The 15709-nt window shown below is 39.0% G+C and overlaps 1 protein-coding gene across 1 annotated transcript in view; it reads right to left on the bottom strand.

Annotated features, from left to right (window-relative positions):
* Positions 1 to 2434: 2434 nt before the first annotated feature.
* Positions 2435 to 15709, bottom strand: part of LOC132106343 (gastrula zinc finger protein XlCGF8.2DB-like) — a 62175-nt gene continuing 48900 nt past the window's right edge. The window contains exon 3 of the transcript XR_009424128.1: positions 2435 to 2444. The gene's annotated coding sequence lies outside the window, so the exon portion shown is untranslated. The remainder of the gene's footprint in view (positions 2445 to 15709) is intronic.

Raw genomic sequence — 15709 nt, 5'->3', positions numbered from 1 at the left:
GTTTAGTAAGTGGAATCATTTTTGTCAAACAGTAATGTTGCTTGTTTTAAGATTATTGTTGCTGTCTGTTTATTTGAATTGTATAGGTTTTTTTCTCCAATTATATGCAGACCTCACCTCGTCATGCTCATCGGTCTGTTCCTGCCTGTCAGCCTTTCTTCCAGATGGACCTGGGACCTGTTCCTGATATAAACCATATGTAATGCAACTTGTTTTGTATTATTTTTGTTCATTAACCTGTACCTGTCATTTTTTTCAGTTGTGTGTTGACCTCACCTCTCTACTGTGCACCAGTTCCTGACGTTCAGTAAGTTCTTGTCCCTAATAATGTAAACAATACAGTGAAGATGGATGGTAACTTGACTGATTTTGCAGTCTCATTTTTATTGTGCTTTTTTAAACAAACACTTTTTTATAATGCCTGGATTTCTCCTTTTAGGACTTTGTTTCTGTTTTTGAATGTGCTACCTCACCTCGTCACTGTCTTCCACCAGTTCCTGGCTTTCACTTAGTTCCTGTTCCTAATAAAACAAATTTTAAAAGATTGATAACCCCATTGATTTTGGCCTGTGTCATTTTTATTGTGGTCTTATGTTGTGTACGCCCAACAGTCTACAGCAGTTCTTGTAATATCTTCTCTTCTTTTCTCCAAACCGTAAATGTAATAATTAATATTAAGTAATTGGAAATTGAAGGCATGATTCAATCAATCTTTTCTTTAAATTTAAATAAAGAAAAACGAAATTTAAATAAAGAAAAACGAAATTTAAATTAAAGAAAAAAACGAAATTTAAATTAAAGAAAAAACTAAATTTAAATTAAAGAAAAAACTAAATTAAGTTAAATTAAAAACGAGATTAAATTAGATTAATAATAACGGGTAAAAATGCTAATACATTTAGTTTCTATTATTCTATTTTCCACAATGTCAAAGCAACAAAACACAAGCTCAGACATGCACTTCGGTCCATACAAACTCTGCTGTTCTGCGCTCTAGCCAGAGAACACTCCCGTTGCTGGAATGCGTGGCTCGAGCGCGCCTGAGACGCGTGTCTCAGTGTGCAAACTCCAACCTGTTAAATGGGAGCCAAAATAAAAACAGACATGTCACGCAGTTGAGACGCTCACACAGCCAGTGTATCGCCGGCCTTACTCAGGGGGGAATGAGAACCGTTTCACGGGGGATCCCAGGTGTGCAAAAAATTTTTTATAATAATAATAATATTCGAATGTCACATTTTCAAATCGAATACCAACCCACTGAACGAATATTCGGGCCGTTCCATATTTATTTATTTTTAAATCTAACGGAAAAAAAGCAAATGAGGCACACAGGTACAGCATTTCTAACAGTAGGCACTATGAATACGTACTTAGTCCATTCTTCATTAAAACTACGGTTCTATGAATCAACTTTTCGCTTAAGGCTCTTTGAGAGTGCCATTTTTCATTGAAATATATTCAGAAGGCCTTTCTTCTAGTGTTCTCCACAAACTACGACCTGCATGTGACAGTGATGGACAGCTTGACAGCCTCACAAATATGAAGGAAAAACAGAAGTATATTTTATTTGTTGAGTCTCTAGGATTTGTGTTGTATTTTAAGAGGTTATTGTACAATTTCATAGTGCTAAGTGAGTTCAGTTATTTTCACTTTGAGTCAAATTGCTTTACGTGCATCTGTTGGACGCGTGCCTGAAAAGATATATGTATATTAGCAATGTAATATTGTAAAGATTTGATTACTTGATGTGTTAATTTATATTTTTAAATGTTAATTTACTAGTATGTTGAGATACTTACTGTCAAGGTATTATATACTGTTGGTATGTGTTACACCATCCACTCGCTAGGCGGCCTCAGGGAGTTATGGGGAGCGCAGTGAGGGAGCGGCAGAAGAAGACCGGGCACATGTAGAGTGTGACGTTGTATGTATGGGTTCCACAAGCCTCAATAAATAAACCGAACTGGTTAATGCCTCCGCGTGAATATACGCAAGACATGGTGTCAGAAGTATACGGATGCGGAGTGCTACATCAGAGCGCTCTATGAGCTAAGTGAGTACTGCGATTTCGGTACCTCTCGAAACGAACAAATAAGAGACAGACTCGTAGTAGGCATTAAGGATAAAGAACTATCTAGAAAAATGCAGCTAATGACAGCACTTACCCTGGAAACGGCGGTGCAGATGACACGGCAGGCCGAGGATGTGGCAAAGCAAATCAGCCAGCAGGAGGGTCAGTCAACGGGCAGCGTGCAAGAAGTGACTTCCAAACAGTCAACAAAGGCAGCAAATAGGCCCTGGACGGGAGAAAAATACAAAAGAGGTGTTGAGAACAGAAGAGAAGATACAGAGTGTGGCCGATGTGGTAAAACAGGACACAAAGATATCAGAAAATGTCCGGCAGCGAGCTCAGAGTGCAGAAAGTGCAAAAGGAAAGGACACTGGGCAAGAATGTGTAAGTCAAAAACAAGTGACAACAAAAGATGAGAGCGATGAGAGCTTTTACCTGGGCGCAGTAAGTAACAAAAATTAAACTGAAGAAGCTAAATGGACTGTGTTGCTTAAGATAGGCGATACGCCGGTTAGTTTTAAGATCGACACGGGGGCTGATGTTAATGTAATACGTACAGAGACATTTAAAAAGCTACAGCCAAGCATCCAGCTTCAACACTCAAACATAATGCTAGATAGCCCAGGGGGACCACTGAAGTGCACAGGACAGTTTACTTCAAAAGCTGAATACAAAGGCAGAAAGTATGACATTACTGTGTACGTGATCAAAGGAGATACAGTCGGCAACCTTCTGAGTAGAGAGACTGCGGCTGAAATGAAACTAGTTAAAAGAATAGAGCAAATAAGCACAGTTTTTGAGGGAGGCAGCACTATGAAAACAGAGCCTGTGAAAATACACATGAAAGAAGGTGCAGAGCCATATGCAATACACACTGCAAGGAGGGTGCCATTACCTCTCATGCCTAAAGTTAAAGCAGAACTGAAGAGGATGGAGGAACAAGGTGTAGTGGAGAGAGTCACGCAGCCTACAGACTGGTGTGCACCCATGGTTCCAGTTATGAAACCCAACGGGACCGTAAGAATTTGCATGGGACTGAACAAACTGAATGACAACATAAAAAGAGAGATACATGTGTAATGATTTAACCTTCATATTCATCCGGAAGAAGGAGGCGGGAACCGGCCAAAAACATTTTAATAACAAAATAAACACAAAAACAGCGCACCAGCCCCTCACGGACGACTGGTGCGCGCAAATAAAACCCAAAACACAACTAAAAGCCCAGGCCTGATCCTCTCTCGTCCTTCACTGTCGTCGCTCCAGTTTTATATCCTTCCATCTCCTCCATGGGCCTCGAGACCGGTGGGTCGGACAGGTGTAGTTAATCTCCAATCACTCCCCCGGCCTCGCTCCCATGTCCCTCGGCCCCCCCCCTACTCGTCACAACATGCTTCCCACAACAGAAGAAATTTTAGCTAAACTAGCAGGAGCAAGCGTCTTTACGTCCTTAGATGCAGCATCTGGATTTTGGCAGATTCCATTAAGAAAGGAAAGCAGTCTGTTGACTACATTCATCACCCCTATGGGGCGTTATTGTTTCAAAAGACTTCCGTTTGGAATTAGCATAGCTCCAGAAATCTTTCAAAGAAAAATGAGTGAGCTTCTAGGAGACCTAAGTGGAGTGGCTGTGTACATGGACGACGTTATTGTGTACGGGAAGGATGAAGCAGAGCACGACAAGCACCTAAAAGAAGTGTTGAAAAGAATGGAAAGTGTGGATCTAAAACTGAATAAAGAAAAATGTGTGTTCAGAAAAACAGAGTTGAGTTTTCTGGGGCACATAGTGGATGCACAGGGTGTCAGAGCAGACCCTGAAAAGGTACGTGCAATAAAAGACTTGCAAGAACCTAAAAATGTAAATGAACTGAGGAGAGCATTGGGCCTTATAAACTACATGGGCAAATACATTCCAAACCTGGCAACGGAAGGGGGTCCCTTGTATGAACTGCTAAAGAAAAGTAGCGCGTGGACATGGGATCAAGCACAGAAAAGCGCATTCAGCAACCTCAAGAACGCACTCATCAAAGCTCCGGTTCTAGCACACTATGATCCTGGAAAAGAAACAGTGGTGTCAGCAGATGCTAGCAGTTACGGGGTCGGCGGCGTGTTACTGCAAAAGGACAATAAAGACTGGAAACCGGTTGCATATTGTTCCAGACGACTCACAAGTTCAGAAACGAGGTACGCCCAAATTGAAAAAGAACGCCTTGCGGGCGTATGGGCGTGTGAAAAGTTCTACAAATATCTAATAGGTATGGACACATTCAAACTGATCACTGATCATAAGCCGCTAATACCACTAATAAATAGTAAAGACTTGGACACAGTACCTGTGAGATGCCAAAGGCTTTTGATGAGACTAATGAGGTTTAATGTAAAGGCAGAGTATGCACCTGGCAAAACCTTAGTCGTTGCGGACGCACTATCGCGCAGTCCATTAAACGTCACAGAGGACTTCTTGACAGCCGACGTGAGTTGTCATGTGAATGCAGTCATCGGAGGTTTGCCGGTATCACAGCGGAAGCTGATAGAAATAAAAATAGAGACACAAAAGGATGAACAGTTACTGATTGTAGAGAAATTTGTAAAAGGAGGGTGGCCAGAATATACAAAAAGCATCCCAAACAGCATACAATGTTTTTACAAATGGAAAGACTTCTTATCAGTGAGTGATGGACTGTTAGTGCTGGGGAATTGCATAGTAATTCCTAAAGTAATGAGACATGAGGTTCTTAACAGAATTCATGAGGGACACCAAGGACTGTCGAAGTGCAGGGCAAGGGCCAAAGAGACTGTGTGGTGGCCTGGGATTTCTGAAGATCTCAGGAAAAGGATAGAAACATGCAAGTTTTGCATTGAGAACAAACGCACACAACACAAAGAACCACTAAAGCCTTCACCACTGCCGGAAAGGCCATGGCAGCGAATAGCCATGGACTTGTGTATGCATCAAGGGAAACACTACCTAGTAGTGTCTGACTATTATTCTCGTTACTTAGAAATCCTTCTGTTACATACTACAACATCAGAGCAAGTTGTACAGAAACTTAAAGCTTTGTTCGCGAGGTTTGGCATACCTGAACAAATCGTTAGTGACAATGGACCACAGTTCACCAGTGAAGTTTGGAGAAACTTTTGTGTTTTGTATGACATCCAGCACATTACATCCAGCCCACACAATCCACAGGGAAATGGACATGCAGAACGGGCTGTACAGACAGCAAAACGCATACTAAAGCAGGAAGACTATTAGCACTAATGACTTTTCGAGCTACACCTACCACATCTACAGGTGTAAGCCCAGCGGAATTGCTAATGGGAAGAAAAATTCGCACAACTCTACCTACCCTACAGAAAAACCTCAAACCAAAGTGGCCTAACAAAACAAAGATAAAAGAGAGTGACAAAACTGCTAAAGAAAAACAAGCATACTACTGTAACAGGAGACACGGTGTGAAGGACTTACCTGTTTTAAATCCGGGAGATTCTGTGATGTTAAAGTTGGATGATGAATCTAAATGGAAAGGACCAGCAACAGTTATGGCAGAGAGCTCCACTCCAAGATCTTACGTGGTCTTTAATGAGAAAGAGGGGGAGAAAAGGAGCAACCGCAGGCATATTCAGTTATTGCCTGAAGAACCTCCAGAAGAGACTAAAACACTGACAAGTTCAGAACAGCCCACACAGAAAGTGCCTCACTGTGTAGACTCAGATTTACCTGTTGAAACTATGGCAACAAAAACTTTTGTCACTAGGTCAGGTAGGGCAAGCAAACCTGCTGTTCGCCTGGACTTATAAGAAAGTCGAAAAGGGTTAACAAATGTTCTCAGTGGACAATGTTTACAATGTGTTGAATGTTTAATTTTGCTAAGAGGTTTAAAATATAAACATATCTGAGTTTTGATGTAAAGCCATAAAAGCAGTATCAGTTACTGTTATGGTAATGTTACTTATGGTTTAAAGAAACAAGTTGTGAATTGTTAACAGTACAAATATGGTGTTGTAAAGTTACGTGAAAATAATGTGAATTGTTAAGTTCATATTGTTAACAGAAATAGGTCCCTGAAGTATTTAACTAAAAGGGGGAGGTGTCAAGGTATTATATACTGTTGGTATGTGTTACACCATCCACTCGCTAGGCGGCCTCAGGGAGTTATGGGGAGCGCAGTGAGGGAGCGGCAGAAGAAGACCGGGCACATGTAGAGTGTGACGTTGTATGTGTTCCACAAGCCTCAATAAATAAACCGAACTGGTTAATGCCTCCGCGTGAATATACGCAAGACACTTACCTAATGTGATGCCATTGTTGACTAAATGCGGTGGTGAATCTCTGGCCTTTTAAACAGGTCAGGTTTCTTCTGTGTGGAGTTGATTCTCATTGATGGCGAGCCAACCTAATCAGATACTGGATGAGAAAGAAGAATATTCATCTTAAAGGACCCAGAGAGTAACTTGATTTCATTTATTTCCCTGCTCAAGGTAAAACTTTTCCTGCACAGAGACTGTTTTTCTTTCTCCATACGGGACTGAGAACTGAGATAACTAATAGAAGGAACTGATATCAGTGATTGAATATTTGAAAAATGAACTTATTGAAAGCACTTAGCTGAGCCCATTCATTCAATATGGGCCAAGCAGAGAAGCTACCAAACACCTCCACGTTTTCCCTATTTAAATACAGTTACTCACGTAGTGTAACTCGACCTAGGACGGTGACACAAAACAAAACGTTGCGCTTTTCTAAGCGTGTAAAATGGATAACTATATTGTATGGCGGAATACAATGGCAAGTGCTTGTAAGCACTTCGTCTTGGCGCAGTAACATCTTCACTCGTGAAAAATCCTCTCACCGGCCCCCGCTCCCTCTAGTGAAGATATTACTGCGCCAAGACGAAGTGCTTACAAGCACTTGCCATTGTATTCCGCCATACAATATAGTTATCCATTTTACACGCTTAGAAAAGCGCAACGTTTTGTTTTGTGTTTGTGTTTGGTAGCTTCTCTGCTTGGCCCATATTGAATGAATGGGCTCAGCTAAGTGCTTTCAAAGTGTCACCGCAAGACAGAGCGATTGAGTGCACGCACTGAGATGAGAGAGGTATGTATCAACTCGTCTTAGGTAAGTGAAAAACATAGTTTAATATGAAAACACGGTGGAGTATCCCTTTAATGTCAGTAATTAATCTTTTTTGACTTTTATAAAAATGATTTAGAGGCTGAAATATGTGAGTTTTATCTTTTTATAAAACCTTTTTTTGTCAAAACTCTATTTGAACTTGTGCAGTGTAGAAATCTGGCCATCACTTTTAATGTTATTATTTCAATGTTCAATGTATGTAAACAAAAAGTACATATTGATGCTTTTTGAACAGGATTCTGTGATAACCGTGATCATTTTGGTCATTATAATCATGAAATTAAATTTTCATGCCATTTCATCTCTAGTTATGATCAACTATGATAAACCAAAATCAAGTATAATTATGTGTTTTTATAGTATAAAATGCAAAGTACAATTTTCTATAAGAAAAAAATTAATCTCTGATTCTGTTCTTTTCTCTGACAAATTACCTCATGCGGGAAACACTTAACGCAACACGTAAATGCAAGTAACTAATGTAAATCAAGCATAGTTCACGAAGTGTTGGCGAAATAACACATTATCGGACCGGAGAGAATAATATGGAATTTCTTCCAGAAAACTTCTTGCACAAAATAAATTCAAGCACTTTCAGTGTCCAATGATATCACATTCGCATCCTCTTCTGTGGTGTCTTCTGTGTTTTGAACCTTGGCGCTGGGCATGTGATGTCTGTTGCCTCGTCAGCACAGAATGGCCTGATTTCTTCATACAGATAGGTCTGCCTGTCAATGTTCAGTCCAGGTGGGCCCAGGACAGGAAGACCGTCGATAGGGGGCAGATATGCTCCGTCGCGCAGTAGCTGATATTCGACAGGTTGTGCATCACGGTAAGTTTTTGAAAGCACCACACCTGGTCTCTTGGCATTAAAGCTGTGACAGAATAAGCACATAAGACATTTTAAACATGGCAAAGTATTTTCTCATAAAATACTGTCATGTGTATGCTGTTGCTATGTTATATTGTATGTACACAATGTGAAAGTTCCGATATAAGTACCTGAAGTGCTGATAACTCTTGATCTGTGGGAGTCTACGGAAGTGGTGAGTCCGATGCTGCTGCCAGTCGAAGGTCTGGACTAAAACTTTGCCCTCTGCCGTTCCAACAAGCTGTGGGATATTGAGGTGACTCACAGGAGAGCTGTTTTCCACAACCTGATGACAAAAAAGAGAAGAGAGGAAGAAGAAAAAAGATCTTCAGTTAAATGTTTCATTGAAGCAGAACAGAAAACAGCACTGAAGTCAGTAAAGCAAAGTAAAGTTAAAGTACCTCAGCGATGCCTGCCAAAGTGTTGACCCTTGTCTTCATGTAGGCTTGCTTGATGAGTCCAAAGCCACATTCAGGGGAAAACTTGGTGTGGTCAGCAATAAGGAAGTGGATTTCAATTTTATCGTGAAGCTTGTGTCCAACCCGCCAGGCAAGGTACCAGAGCATGAAGTTGTTCTTGTTCTGCCAACTGCAGTTGTCACAATGAAGATCCACCTCTGTTTCTCCAACTCCAAAGTTGCCGAAGAAATAATGCATGTAGCTGATGACTTCATTGCTTCCCTTAGTAGATGACATGCCTCCATCAATCAGGTAATTCACCTGTTTCTGCAGCCCTTCACAGGAAACACCAAATAGGCCACATTTCCGTGGGGTCAGGAAGTACATTGTTCCTGACTGGAGAGGGTTTGAGGGAAAGTGTAACTGTAGGAGACAGAGGGAGAGAGGGAACTTGGATTAGATTAAATGAAATTTGTTTATATTCATAACTGTCTAATAAAGATAAAAATTACTATATTGATGCTATTCTGCATTTGCGCTATTATCAGGCTGCTTATTCTCATGCACCAAATCGCCCTTTAAGGGACATTAATAAAGTAAAGTAAATGTGTGTGAAATATTACCTGCTGAGCAAAATCAAAACTGTAATGCATCCTAATCTTCTTGCTTGCTGGTAGGGATGGTGCAAAAGACAGGTTAGAGCCAGAGCAAATCTTTCTGCAGGCAGCAGTCATGTCATTGTACCCAGCCCTCTCTTTCTGCACAAGGGAAAGATGATCTTGTTGCTTCTTTACTGGTTCAGACTTTCTATCATCTGGAAGGTTTGCACTTCGTATCAGCTGCTCGTTATTGCTTTGGCACTGCCAGCAGAGATCTGTGCGCGGCCGGCAACCTTTGATGCGTGGGAGAAGTTGGTTCCACAGTGCTTTGAAGCTGGTTTTACAAACTGCACGCTCACCTGAAAAACAGATATTGCTTCTGGTTAATTGTATTGTAATTGCTAATAGTGCTTCGCAGTATTTCACATTATAAGCACTCAATTCTAAATCAATGTTTACACATACCAAGCTCCTTCGCAGACTTCACGTAGAGACGGCACACTGAGGCCTTGGACACATTAGTTGGCAGCAACTTCACATGCCAATCTTTATGCCCAGGCTGTCGGCCAGGCAGCATGATGGCATTGTCTTCTGCATAGTTTTTTATGAAGTCCACAACTCTGTGGATATCCTCAGGGCTGATGAACCTGGCTGGTGGACGTGGCAGTGAGTGTTTCTTTCTTAAACGTGGTCTTGCCCCCTTCTCCTCATAGTGTTTGATTATATCAGCCAGGGTGTCTCTGCCAATGCTGAAAAATGGAAAAAAGAAAGAAAAAAACAGGCATCTTGTCACCTATATCAGAATGTATTCTGTCACCTATATCAGAATGTATTCTTCAGAATGTATACATATCTACGTTAGTAGATCCTTGTTAAGAATATTAAGTAGCACTTCCTCCACCACTGGCTAAAATTATTAGCATCACATTCAATTCAAGAATGCTAACAGGCAGGCTTACGTGGGCTAAGTCATTCACACCAGTCAATTCAAGCAATTGAAGTATTATTCAAATTAATAGCAGATGCTAACATTACCATCTAAAAGGCCATTATAGTAATGGCAGTTTTTGGCAAGTGATACGATGCTAACGATTACAATTAAAACGACAGTCCTGAGCTAGCTAATAACAATAGGTAGATATGGGAAGGTTTAAACATGGACTAAACATGAGATAACGTGTACGTGTTCTTAGAATGAACACAAAACGACAAACTTTGATGCTCATGGAAACTCACCCCATAAGAAACAGAAAAGTATTCTTGCAGATCTCAATGCCTCCAATGAAATAAGTCGTTCGGGCACACTTTCTCTTTGTCGGGGTCTTCTTTGTGTATGTAACCATCTCCGAAGTTTGCACTGTGCGTCTGTTTGCCTCTAAATGTCCAATAATTTGCATGTCCTGCCACTCTTTTTCCGCAGCTAAAGAATCCAGCTGTATGTTGTACATGTCTGGAGAAAGCTTCTGGCTACAGGACTGTCTCCCATGCAGAGAGCTCTCTTTTCTCCTCGTGTAGCATTTACAGTCAAAGTTACGGATTTTCCCAATTTCTCTGTCTTTATCCCCATCAAATGTTACTATCTATATAGCCTCTGATATCTTACGGTCCAACTCGTCTGACGCCAGTCCAATACATTCTTCCTCGTCTTCATCTTCGCTCAGTTGTAGATTAGGGATATTATACAGTCTTATTATGCCGCTTTCATCGTCGCTCAGATCGTCTTCAGAATCAGTGAGCGCTTGTTCATAAGCATCCGGCTTGTCGAAGAAGTACTTCAAAACATTTTCGGTGTAACGGCCACAGTTCATCTCGTCTGCGATCATCTTTGCGGCGTCCATCTTCATTGAATTTTGATATCAGCTAGAGCTGGCCAGAGCGCTGCATAATAAGTAGCCACGTTTCTCTCGGAGGGCGGGGGCAATAACAAAAGAAACAAAAGCCGGCTTATCCAGTATGCAAATACACACAGACAATGACACGCCCCTACTGTGTGCTAGAATCTCTGAAAAACAAGCTGATTTCAACCTCAAAATGTACGCTTTTAAATATACCAATACTGCTATCTCAAACACGGAGAGGCTTCTTTGTGATCTCAACTAACAGATTCTGCAAAAAACGAAAATCACCAATTTTGAAAAAAAAAACCAATACAGATACAGAGTCAAAATATTTTTACGAACATTTTGTGCCAAATGTGTAAGGCTATGAGTGTTACAGATCCACAGATTTTGGCAAACTTTTTGACAAAAAAATTTCAATAACTTTTCAGCATAATCACAATAGACACTGCACAGATCTGGACTCAGAAAAATTCTTATAGCAAATGATAAGACTAAAAAGTTCTTATATACACATTTATGAAATGCATTGAACAACACAACAGGGCCAGTATATAACAAAAACTGCCTAAACTCTGTGGCTTTCCATTGACTATATTCATAAAAGGATCGTGGTTTTCTTGAGAAAATCCTAGGAATTATGCGCATTTGGTATAAAAAGTGGTATGAAAAGCCATGTTTCTGAATGACAGAACCTAATGATTCCATGTAGACAGAGAAGAGAAGTGGTCCAGGATCTGAGCTCTGAGGCACTCCCAGTAGTTACATGTTGTGACTTGGACACCTCACCTCTCCAAGATACTTTACTTTTTTTTTTTCCAGCGGAAACACTGGAACACAGCTACCAAGAGGTGGAGGGCTTCTCACCACTGATAACAGGCTTCTCGGTTCCACCTTATTCACCAGAGGGCTGCTGACTCGCAGACGGCTAACTGGGCGAGGAGGGCTACACAGGAGCCTCTAAGGCCTCCTTTACTGGAGGCATCATTCTCTTCGTCTGGCCCGAGAGAGGAGAGGAAATTTCTGGTCACCTGACCCATTCGTCCAGCACCAAAGTAGGCTGATCTCCTCTTTATGATCCTCATCTTGCATTGTCCCGCACAACCAACAAGATCTTGCAGTGTGTGCGAATGTCCCGGCCCAGTCTGTTGGAGAACTTGCCTCATCCTGGAATTGGAGAGTTGCCTGCTCGAGCATTGATTCCTCCTGACTCTATGGCGAAAAGCAGTTTCCTTTCACACTTTTTTTCCACCTTCTGTGTGATGACAAAGTGCTGGCTGAGGTAGGCATACATCCTCAGACACAGGATGCTTGTCTCCACAGGCATCTTCGGAAGGTTTAGTAGTCAAAAAGGTGAACACAGATAGGTAGATGGCAAGTGGATAGAGGACTGGTGTGGAGAGTGAAAAAGTGAAAGTGACATGACGTGTGGCCAAGTACGGTATTTACCATAATCAGAATTTGTGCTTTGCATTTAACCCATGCAAGTGCACGCACATCCCCTGGAAAAGTTGGCAGCCAGTTAGCAGTTTGGGGTTCGGTGCCTTGCTCAAGGGTCTCACCTAGGTATTGGGTCATGGTATTGAAGGTGGTAAAAGAGAAGATCTGACAATTCCTACCAGAACTAAGAATCGAACTTGCAACTCTCTAACCATTACATGAAAATGGAGTGCAATGTATATATATATATATATATATATATATATATATATATTGTTTTCTAATGTACATGCATCAACTTTTAGTATCAGATCGGGTATGACTTCCTCTTACATTACATTTATTCATTTAGCAGACGCTTTCCTCCAAAGAGACACACAAATGAGGTCAATGGAAGCAATCAAAATCAACTAAAGAGCAATGATATAAAAGTGCTACAAAAAGTCTCAGTTGGTCCATGTTGAGTCCTCTTGAACTCACTGAATAATCTCTGCTTCTTATTCTAACTATGCCATGTTTATGTCTATCTATCTTTATTGACTCAAGGTTATCATTATAAATGGAGACAAATGCAGTGTCATAGAAATCTTCATAGGAAGTGAAATTCGATGGTTTCAGTTGGCTTTGCAAAAAGCCAACCCTTACGAAATAAAAAATATGGCAATATACTGGAATTTATATTGCAATACATTAGAAAATATATTTCAATGTTTCAGAAACTTCCTCATATATTTGAAAATATATAGCACTATATGGATGGACAACCTATTGCTATATATATTGAATTTCATATATTGTATTACATTATTGCATGTATGTTTATTGAAACAAAGTATTTTTTATGAGTTAAGCCAGCTCATGCATAGGTTTACAGAGAGGTTGATTAACAATAGTCCAAATCAAATGTTTGCATGACATTCATTATGTTTTACATTATATAGTCATATGGATGGACTATATATGGCTATGTATTGATTCATATATAGTAAAATGCAGATGAGAGTATTATAAATTAAATTATCATTAACAGCAGCAATTACTAGGGCTGGGTATCGATTCAGATGTTCCAGATCGATTCGATTTTGATTCTCGATTCCCATTTCAACTCAATGAATATAGATTTAATACAAATACTATATTTCTAAAAAAGAAGAGTGAACTTAAGTTTACAAGTGGGTAATTAATAAAAAGAAATTAAGAGCCACAAACCTGTATATTAAACTCTTTTATTTTAGGTACACTTGGGTACATTAAAACAGAACCCATCTCTAATTTTCAAATGCATACAGTTATGTTAAATACATACAATACAATACAATTTTGATTCATGATGAAAAATGTATTCTGAAAAAAGTCAAAACAGTTGCATTCCTTGATCAAACAGGATCAAGTTATTTCACTTTTAAGATGAACTTACTATATTTTTCAACCATTCAAATCATAGCAGAATTCGTAAAAAAAATATAAATGAAAAGTGAAATTATTAGATCTAGAGGGCTATAAGACCCCTCAGAACAGATGAATGGTCCGTTTGTATATTGGACGTCCCATACTACATGCATTCCTCAAATGAAAACATTTTACATCAGTGTTTTCTAGATATGGTAAAATGTACAAAGCTATAAAGACGCCATTTCTAATAAGTAGAAAAATCAATAGTCACGTCCTGTAAGGGACGTCCCATACTGTAAGCACACCTCATATCAAACCATTTTACTGCAGCATGTTTGAGACTTTGATTTTGAGAAACTTATGCAAACAGAAAGAATGAAAGAATGATGCATCTGTTTAAAATGAATTTATTGTTATAAAAATGAAAGCAATGTTGTGTCTCCATTTCAACAACGAACAGTCATTGAATAAAATAAAATGTATCGATCGATTGGTTTAGCTCAACACACTGAAAGAGAAAGCACTGAATCTGTTTAGGGAGAGAAGTGAGAATTAACCTTTTTATGCTTTCATATTTGAAAAAGATAATACATTGAAAGTTACAGACAGGCTTTCCTACATTCGTAACTCTTCAGCAATAACACATATAGCTTTCTAACTGTAAACATATATAATTAAATATATATACAGTCTATGTTTCCATACGAATTAAACGTAACATTTGCAATAATGTTACTTTGACTGCAAAAGCATTACATTTCAGTTTTACTAGTTATGTAATTAATTTTATAATTGACAATAGGGACTCTATGTGTAATAGCTAATATAATTAGCCAATAGCTATTAAAAATGACACAAAGCCATGTGTTCAGACCCACAGAACCAGGAGGAGCATGTAGGCCACAAAAGAGCAATGTTCCTTTGGGTTCAACACTGTAATCACAATATCACAAATCAAACTTTAACATACAGATGGATGGATGGATGCAAAACATCCCCGATGCTTGTAGGATTGTTACAGCCATGTCCTTATGAAGCTCTGCAAGGCTGCGCTTACATGATTTGGGACGGGGTCTGAGGAAAAGCCTAGCCATCTTTTGAATCACATAAATCAAACGTAAATGCAAAATACAATAATAGAAGTAAATATATAAACACTACTGAGGCTGTTCAAAAAAGATTGTTGTTGGGATGTTTCATAATCATAAAATTGCCAGTGGTGGTTTGTCGGCGGAGACAAGGGAGACACAGCTTCCCCAAAATTTTTGAGTAAAAATGGGAGGAAGATGATTTAACATTAATAAAATTCACAATTCCATGATTTCATGTCTCAGAATGGGTATGTTTTTTATAATTTCTTTAATATACCATTCAGTTATATAATTTGTTTTAATGAAAAAAACAACACATATTTCTAAAATTAATTCAAATGTTTAAATGATAGGGAGTATATGCATTTATTTGTTTGATTTAATAAATAACTAAAGCAGTTTTTAAAATTTATTTATATATTATATTTAGTAATTTTCTATTTTTAAAGAACTACTTCTAGATTTATTACTGCATTTATTGATGATGTCTTCATGTTTCAATAATATTATTATTATATTATGTACAAATTATTGGAGTATTCCTGTACAACAGAAAACTGTATCAATTAAAAGATTCAAAACTAAGAAGAAAATATTAAAATGTAACTAATCAGATAAAAGCTTCTAAGTTAGTAAAATAAAATACTGAATTGAGATATCAGTTAAATTAAGTTATCCAGCTATTACTTTGTACATTAATTGCTATATAAATATAGATAAACATTCAAATACACTAATAATACAACTGGCAGTATTTTGCTATAGTGAGTACGAAAGTGTTCATTATAATGGACATGAATGCACACTCAGTTTATTAGATGTTTATAAAAGACGGATGCCTTTTAAATCACAGGATCATATTTGGG

The sequence above is a fragment of the Carassius carassius genome, chromosome 26, assembly GCF_963082965.1.
Source record: "Carassius carassius chromosome 26, fCarCar2.1, whole genome shotgun sequence".
Classification (NCBI taxonomy): domain Eukaryota; kingdom Metazoa; phylum Chordata; class Actinopteri; order Cypriniformes; family Cyprinidae; genus Carassius; species Carassius carassius.
The sequence above is the reverse complement of the archived record's forward strand: the minus strand, read 5'-3'. Positions and strand labels throughout refer to the sequence as shown.